Genomic DNA, 9,731 nt, shown 5'->3' with positions numbered 1-9,731 from the left:
AGGAGGCAATTGTTTGAATATTGGTGTGTGTGTGTGTGTATGTTTGTGTATCTGATTCACAAACATACACACATCACCAATTTTTAAAAAATTGTCTCTCTGATTGCAAATTTGTGGCTGCCGTCGTGAAATTTTAGGAGGCAATTGTTTGGATGTTGATGTGTGTGTGCGTTTGTGTAGATATACAAACGCACACATATCATCAACTTCCAAACAATTGTCTCTCTGATTGCAAATTTGAGGCTGCCGTCGTCAAATTTCAGAGACAATTTTTTGGATGTTAATGTGTATGTTAATGTGTATGTGCGTTATTGTTTTTCTGGTAAGATTATGATGAGGAACAGAGTTCCATCTTGTAAGATCTCCTAACCCTTGTGATCTCAGAAAAATCTGATTATGTCGGCGGTTTTCTATATAAATCGTCGTGATTATTTCAATTCTTGTAATTAAGTAGATCTACCGACGTAGGATAACAAAATCCAAGAAATAATTGTTAAAAAAAATTCTTATTAAGACGACGGTTTAAATATAATGTATGACGTATAAAGTGAATAAATACGACGTTAAATGAAAACCCCAACGTGGTGAGATTTAAAGATACCGTCGTAGAACTATACGAGAAAGACGTTGTATTTATCGTTGCCGTAGTTGTACATTAATTTAATACGGCGGTATTTTGTATTTTACCGCCGTGGATTTATTTGTAATTATACGGCGCCTTATACGAAAACTTGGTCGTGTTAATTTTTGGGTAAAATGGGGCTTTTTTGAAATCGTCGTCTTTACTTTCTACGTCAATCGGTTCATAACTTCTGCCGTTCTTTGTTGGCTTTGATTTTACTACTCGGAAATCCTATTTCAATAAGACGTCAGTTTTTTAATTAGGTACGTCGTGTTTTAGGAACAGCCATTTGAATCTCCATTTTTTAGGTGTCTAAGGTGTTATTACACGGCGGTTTTATAGAACCGTCGTCTTTTAAAAAACAACGGTTTTCATTTAGACCGTCGTTTTTTTCTGGTCGTTTTTGTCACTTTTTGTAGCAGTGGAGGGAGCAAGCAAAGTACCAAAGCCCCGAGCATTGCTTTCCTGAGAATTAGGCTTTGGTGTAAGGGCCGGCTCTTCTAGCATAGCATCTGGCACTGTGGCATTGGATGGCACATGTTGCGTATCTTTCTCAATCTGAACTTCCTCGTCTTCAAAATCAATGTTTGGCCTATTGTCATGACTTTTTCCAGTTCTGAGGGTCTTGACAGCCTTGAGGTGCTCTTGATTTCTTGGGTTCTGTTCAGGTTGACTAGGGAATCTTCCTTTTTCACATTCATTAACCTGATTAGCCAACTGACCCAGCTGAATTTCCAACTTTGAAATAGAAGCACTCTGATTTTGTAATAATTGAGTCATAGCTTCCATTGTAGATTGCTGTCGTTCAAGAGTATTTTGTTGTTTGGCCATCATTTGCTCTAAAGTAGATATTTTTGCTTCCGAATGGGATTTCTGAGTCTGACTTGTGGTTGGCTGAGGCTGGCGGGATTGTTGTTGTCATCCCCATCCAAAGTTTATATGATTCCTCCACCCAGGACTGTAAGTGAACGAAAATGGGTCATTCTTTGGCCCGTTAAAAGTATTCAAAGCATTAACATTGCTCTGGAAAGGCTACTTTACTTGGGCTCTGGAAACGCTACTTTACTTGGGCATTGAGTAATATCATGTGTTTCTTCACTACAAATGGCACATACTCGTGAGGTTGTAGCAACTGATGAACCCCGCATCATGGCTTCAATCTCTCTCCAAACTAGCAATTTGAGCTGAGACATTGGGAATGGCTTGATTGATTTCAAAAACACCTCTTTTATGTGTATTATCTTCAGACCACTGCTGAGAGTTTGTAGCAAGCATATCATATAATTCATAGGCTTGTCTAGCTGTCTTTTCCATTAAAGATCCTCCTGCAAAAGCATTCACATTGCTTTTGGTAATTACATTGAGGCCATCACAAAATATCTGCATCTGAAGCGCACTATCTAGGCCGTGATGTGGACATTTCATGAATAACTCGCCAAATCTATCCCAGGTTTCATGGAATGCTTCTCCTGGTTTTTGCAAAAATGCCAAGATCTCTTACTTCAATGCTAGTGTTTTTTGTTAGAAATATGAGTGCTAAATTGCTATAAAATAAATACTGCACATAAAACATATTTTTACAAAAGGAGAATTGAATTAGAAGAACCTTAATTGAGTCGAGGCAAGTGTTGGACACTCTGACCTTAAGACGAATTACGCCCCACACTGGTGCTTATGGTTCACTAGCGTTCGCCTCCCAGGATACAACGACTCCCCTCCTTGTGAAAGAAGCATTGCAATTCACAAGAAACTTTGAACCAAATTATGCAGGAACATCTCTTTATGAAAACTCTAATGCTTTCTATATGTGAAAGTCTGTATGTAGAGAATTAAACTGAATTTCTAAAACTGCAGGAAGATTGATCTATTTATAGATGATGAAATACCCTTCCAAAAAGGTATCCTTATCTGAAAATGCAAACAATGCATCCCTTGGTTTGAATAGTTTTCACCCCAAACAATGCATCCCTTGGTTTGAAGAGTTGTCACCCCCCATGTGAAGATGTCTTTAACCCAAGGGTCATGTCTTTAACCCAATGGATTTTATTAATTTCTATTCAAATAGGAAAATCAATATTAGTTAATATTAAATTTTCCAACAATCCCCCACAAGAATGGAAATTGACTCAACAACATGCAAACAAAAAAATGAAGACACTAGAGAAAGTTCCTATTAGAAGAATACTGCATCTGGATAGGTAGCTTTTGGCCTTGAACCTTCTATAGTGAAATACTATCGGATTTACTTGGCTAATCAGTGAACGTGATGTCTTGAACTGTTCAGCCGTTTGTGTAAACCCAGACAATAGCACTCACACAACACCCTTCTAAACATATCTGGTTCGATCGATTGTGCTCGTTTTGGCCCTGAGCGATTTCTGGTATTCATGAGAGCTTTAGAGAATTCAAGCCTTAAAAAATTCTCATAGAAACGGCCTCATTTCACACTCACATAGGTGACTTCCTATTAAGAGTATCCTGCACTACCCCACTTGGATTTCCAAGCTATAGGAATCATTAAAATCAAAGATTACCCTAAAACACGCTACAGGCAGCACTGTTTCACTGTTTCATCATAGGACATGGGTAAGAGATGTAATCTCGACAGTGCTACTACTTAGTCATCCATAATTTGGTTGTCCATTTTGAACCTAGATCTTGGGATCTCCAGTTAGCTAGGTTGGGTATCCACTATGGAGACTTTAAATATTTAGGCTTATACTCCCGTTCCCCTCGATGATCAACTAACTCTTTAGTCTGACCTTTAAATATTGGATCCACTAGGTTGACTATTTCTGTAATATATTGCCATAATAATTTCATATATGGAAATAAATTACATTCAAGAGTAGTTTTAATTTATTTTGTTAAGACTTAATAATTGTGTCAATTGAGTAACCTTCTAATACTCGGTTAGACACCCCCACACTTGTGGTACTTATAGGAAGGTCTCTAACCTTCTCAGACCTTGTATAAGAGAAATTTAAACTCTTATGAACATCAAAACCTCTCTCCACCAAAACGTGGTGCTTATGAACTAATCTAGAAAACTTCTATTTTCTTTGTGAGGAAATAAAATTCCAAATTTTCCTTCATGCCTGTCACCCCCACAATTTTCACATAATTGTGGAAGGTATTAAGCAATCTGTTAATCATTTTTTCATATGCCTAAGAAGGAGAAAACTTTTACTTTATTCTAAAGAATGAGATAATAGTTATATAGTATTAGTTTATAACTTCCTTTAAATCAATTCAATGTTGCATTAGTAATAGAACCATGTTTATAACATAATTAACATGTTCTAGTTACCATACCGTCATTAATTGATTAAAGCAAATCATTATAAAACTAATTTTTCTTTATAAAGTGCACATCAATTTATACATAGGGTAAGGCTTTGGTACCCTTTGTACATATGCATCTCATTCTATAGGTAGTATATCTCCAACAGCCCCAGCACATTGCATGAACCTAATATTCTATACAAAATCATAGAATCTATGTTTTGTCAAAAAATGGGTTGCCTTCACAAAATTTTGTTTTGCCTAACACCAGCAAAACTTCCAGATTTTGATGTCCACTTTCCTTTAATTTAGAAAACTTAATATCTAAGTATCAAATTTTCTAACAAACATCGACTCAACCCAAAATCTGGTTTTGTGTAACCAATGGACATCTTCATAGCCTTAAGACCCGTTTATGACAAAAAACATCAAATGGTTTCTTAACAGTACCTTGAAGGCATCCAAATCTGCATAATGACAGTGGAACTCGAAACCACTTAGTTTGGTCTGCAATTCGTCATGGCGAATATCATAGCAACTTTTAGTCTGTTCCAATGCACGAAACTGTCACAAATATATACACTGGCCATGACAACTCTTAATTGATTATGACATATCCAAGAATCACAATATGAAACAACTTAAAATTAGAGTGCAGTAAACAGCGACAGTGTATTCATTCAAAAGATGGAGTTGAAATTAAACTAGGCATTCGATATAAGCAACTAATTTAATCTCAAATCAACGATGCACTAAAACTGTTATATACATTAGATTCAAAATCAGTGATGCCAATATACATAAATTCCCTACACGGGTGCAAACTACATATGCAAACTGTTTTGCACCTTTTTCTTAACAATACAGAAGGCAATCAGTGTTTGTGGCAGACTTTATTGAATGGTCCCGATTATTTAGATTTGTTTAACTTTGAATTGTATAAAACAAAAGAAACTAACAGGAAACCAATTCAATAGAATAAACAACTCATTAAAAGATGTTTTTCTGTTTGTACCAAAAACAAACCTTTGCAACGTTAACATTTAAATGCATAAACACAAATTAATGTATATGGCAATTAAACACAGATTAATATATATAGCAATTAACACATATAATTCGTCTTAAGATTGTTAGAAATATGAGTGCTAAATTGCTATAAAATAAATACTGCACATAAAACATATTTTTACAAAAGGAGAATTGAATTAGAAGAACCTTAATTGAGTCGAGGCAAGTGTTGGACACTCTGACCTTAAGACGAATTACGCCCCACACTGGTGCTTATGGTTCACTAGCGTTCGCCTCCCAGGATACAACGACTCCCCTCCTTGTGAAAAAAGCACTGCAATTCACAAGGAACTTTGAACCAAATTATGCAGGAACCTCTCTTTATGAAAACTCTAATGCTTTCTATATGTGAAAGTCTGTATGTAGAGAATTAAACTGAATTTCTAAAACTGCAGGAAGATTGATCTATTTATAGATGATGAAATACCCTTTCCAAAAAGGTATCCTTATCTGAAAAGGCAAACAATGCATCCCTTGGTTTGAATAGTTGTCACCCCAAACAATGCATCCCTTGGTTTGAAGAGTTGTCACCCCTCATGTGAAGATGTCTTTAACCCAAGGGTCATGTCTTTAACCCAATGGATTTTATTAATTTCTATTCAAATAGGAAAATCAATATTAGTTAATATTAAATTTTCCAACATTTTTGACACAGGGAAAATTTTGAGCAAAAATTTCCCTGGGAGCTGGTCCCAAGTGTAATACTATTAGCAAGCAATGAGTAGAGCCCTTTGGCTCTGTCTTTTAGAGTGTAAGTAAACAACCTGAGCTTCACACATTCAGGTTCCATGCCCGTAATAATTATGTTTTCCACAGCTTCAAGGTATAACTGAAGATGCATATGAGGATCATCCTTGTGAAAAGATGGCGGCAAGTTCAGAATTCCTGGCTTCAACTCAAATTGAGTTCCCTCTTCAACTTCAGGATAAATGATGCATGAAGGTGCATTGTTGGCCCTGGCAGAGGGAGGGCTTTTCAAGGGCTGACCGGCTTCCGAAATCGTCAATGCCATTGAGGTGGTGTGTTGTCTTGGTGGGGTAGGCGCAGAACTCTTAGAGTCACTAATTAATCCGTCCACTTGAGTAGTAGAAGTTGAAACTTTGTTTCTTGCGTTCTTCCTCGTAGTCTTTTCAAGCTCAGAGTCGTAAGGAGCAAGATGGGTTTTGGGATCTTGTGCTCCTACTCACCATAAACTACACAAGACACACGACTAATTAATAAATTGAAATAAAACAAAATAAACAAAGTAAAGTACTTAACATAAACTAAATAATAATTGATCTTCAGTCCCCGCAATGGCGCCAAAAATTGTAATAGGATTTTAGCCACCTGTAAAACAAAGGTTAAAACGTTGTATATACTCGCAATAGAACAAGGCTATTATTAGTATAGCAAAGGTAAATACAAGGTCATTCCCACGAAGATTGAAGTCAATGGAAAAGATGCACTAAATACTTGACTTGTAAATCAATGAATTATTATTTTCGGATTCACGCGAATAAAATAAAACACAAATTGGAAAAACAGTTTTGAAGGATTATCAATTGGTTGAGAAAATCAGGAGGATAATACACAAGGGCTAGGTGTCCACCACAAGCAATCCAATATAGCATTTATGTTCATTCATCCATTAAGAGGTAATTTCATATTGAAGATTGGTTACCTTACGTTTATTCTCCCTATGGCATTTAGGTTAGAATAATTCCTACAACATGCAATCTCCCTATGGCATTTAGGCTAGATATAAACATGAAGAGTACGATGAGCACGAATAACCAAATCAATCATGTAATTCTTATAGCATGGCATTTACCCTAAGTAATCACACCTTTTAATTGCAAGAAGCATACCCAAAATCAGTGTGGCATTCACTCAATTTTGTATCATATAACTTAGTCAAATACCGTAATGGTGATCAAGCATCAAAGCACATAACCAGTATAACACTCGGCAATTAAAAGTTCAAACACAAAATCACATTAATGGATAAATAAACATACAGTACTATATCATCACGCTAGGGCTTAACCCCGCCCTAGATTAAAGTTTAGTTACACATGAACATAATTAAGAACACAAAAAATAATATCATAAGAGTGAAAGAAGAAACCCTGAAATACAATGTCGCACGCACACGCCTAGAACCGTATTCTCCTCTTGATGAACAGTCGTCAAAAGTCCTCTTTTCTGACCTAGGCTTTTCTTTGTATATGATCTGTCTACCTTTTCCTAGTCCTCGTAAGCCTCAAATAACTTAACTTGCAAGGCATGAATAGCCAAACAAATTGTAACCAATAGGAAATATAAAATGTACAATAAAAATAAAGTACAATTCAGCTTTCCTAATTCTGATTCTGAGCTTTTGGTGGGCTTAATCTTCACCAAATTGAACGTGTAAGATCTCATTGGAAAGGTATTGACGTCAACTACAACTTTTATGACAAATAGTTTCCAAGAAAAATCCCATAAACTTTACTAAAATCGTCCTCAAGCCGAACAGCTCCAATCTGCCCGTATAGCACATGCCCTGACTTTAATAATTCGTTCTGAACAGTTGGCTTCAAAATTTTACCATGACAAAAAAAGAAAGTGAAAATATATATTTATATATGGGCAATATAATACTATGTAATAGGTGTAGGTGCCTTCCGGGCTTGAACCTTCACTTAGTGATGATAGTGTCCGTTTGAGGAACCTGTGACAGGACCCGACCCAAATTCTACTTTGGAATCCGAGCCGAACCCTGTGCGTGTTCGACATCTAAAGGGTGCCAGGCGCAAATGACCGAATTGCCCTTCTAACTAAAAATCCACTTTTATACAAGATTGACTCATGCCAAAAATTCGGCAAAGTTTCTCCTGTAATTTGCTCATTTCTCAAAATTTTCACCTGTCAAGTAAGCATTTATAATTCTCCAACTGTTCAGCATGCATTATAACAAAATACAAACATTCAAACATTAAACCTGATGACCTCCGGCCTCATTGAGTTAGTTAAATCATTCTATCAACTGGAACTGATTCTAACTTTTAGAACAACTTAAACACAATATCAGATTCCAAGATAACTTAACTGAACCATTTTTCAATCACTTTGCCTCGCGGCTGCACCTAGTAATTCTAAGCTGCCTACGTACCCTCAACTAGGGATCAAGCCACATGTAGTTCTTCTATGCAATTGCAAAACCACTTAGTTCTCATATTTCATCTCAACTTCCTGTTTTCCACGCTTCCTTGCATTACCAAAATGGAAATATATGTATATAAATAAATGAAGGAATAAAGGAATTTAATCCAAGTAAACACGCTTGGAAAGCCATAACCATCATTTTCTCGTGACACCAATGGTGACACGTCCTGACCTGTAATCCTCTCTCCACACTGTTCAGATATCTCTAGGACTCGTGGGGCAAAATATGCAAATAAAACTTAAGCTATGTAATACTATATCAAATATTAAAAGACAAAGATAAATAAACATAATAAAATAAAATAAAATAAAACAAGTTAAAAATTAACAAGCTCCAAAGACCCTTGTATCCTTGCATTGAAACTCACGTAAGGTTCATAAATAAATATCTATACATATATATAAATATATATATCAACAACTTAATTAGAATCTATATATATATATATATATATCCGTCTTTCTCTTGTGAAACAAATGTATCGATTAAGAAAATAATACTAACTGTATAAATCCCTCAATTTTAAGTTAAAAATGTCTTAAAGCATAAATCCTCTCCACCTAGGGGTACCCCCATTTCTGATCCGTCAATTCCTTTAATACGGTTAATTCCATTTATCCGTCAATTCCATCCTCGCAGGCCTCGAAACACAAAGTTAACCGAGCCGCATTCCTCGCTGGCCTCGGGAACACAAGGTTAACCCGAGCCGCATTCCTCGCAGACCTCAGGGGATCATTAGTCAGCCTGAGCCGCATTCCTCGCATCGCACGGTTCAGGCGTCCCTGAAACTCGTGGGGCATGTCATAAATGACAATCCGTTTCTGAAGGCAACTAGGGGGTACCCTCGTGGTGGGTTTGAAAACCATAATCCGTCATTTATATCAACTTTCAATAAATTGATTCTCAACTAAAGTTAAAATACATATATATATATATATACACCACAATCTGATAAAAGCCAAGAGCTATGATTCGTCCTTTTCAATTACTAAATATATGTATTAAATACTTAGCTAGTTTGTTAACCATATTAACCTCTGATTAATATACCATTCCAATGTTATATTTATATTCTTACAACACAATTAACCATATGAATATATAAACAGGTGATAAATAAATAGATAATTAAATACTCATACTCTTAGAGCATCCATAATGGTGCTCTCTATTTCTTAGCTAAAATTTAGCTAAAAATATAAGAAAGCTATTTTAGCATCTCTCTCAAAAATTTCAACTCCAACCATACTCCCTAATTTGGAGAGTCATAAATGCTATAGCTCTTTTTTTATTGGTCCATCTTTATTAAAAAATAAAATAAAAAATAGTTAGCATTAAATAAATATTTGAAATACTCATTAAATAAAGCAACATTAAATTATAGGGAGTCACTAGGAATCCTTTCTCTCTCCTCCGATTTAGAGCTCCTAGAGGACTCCCTATTTTAGGAGGTGGATAGGGAGCATGATTGAAGTTGCATTTTTACAATTCATCCCTAAAATTTGTCTAAGGAGGTGATTTAAGGAGCCCATTGTGGATGCTCTTAGAGGTTTCCTCAGCTCC

General features: G+C 35.8%; 1 non-coding gene across 1 annotated transcript; it reads left to right on the top strand.

The window, feature by feature from the left end:
- The first annotated feature begins 2,024 nt into the window (after window positions 1-2,024).
- On the top strand, window positions 2,025-2,132 carry LOC148916815 (small nucleolar RNA R71). The gene has a single exon (XR_016127568.1). It is a non-coding gene; the product is annotated as a small nucleolar RNA R71 (small nucleolar RNA).
- Window positions 2,133-9,731: the final 7,599 nt, after the last annotated feature.

The sequence above is a fragment of the Prunus mume genome, linkage group LG5 (assembly GCF_029339155.1).
Source record: "Prunus mume cultivar Tortuosa linkage group LG5, ASM2933915v1, whole genome shotgun sequence".
NCBI lineage: Eukaryota > Viridiplantae > Streptophyta > Magnoliopsida > Rosales > Rosaceae > Prunus > Prunus mume.
This window is presented reverse-complemented; position numbering and strand designations above follow the sequence as displayed.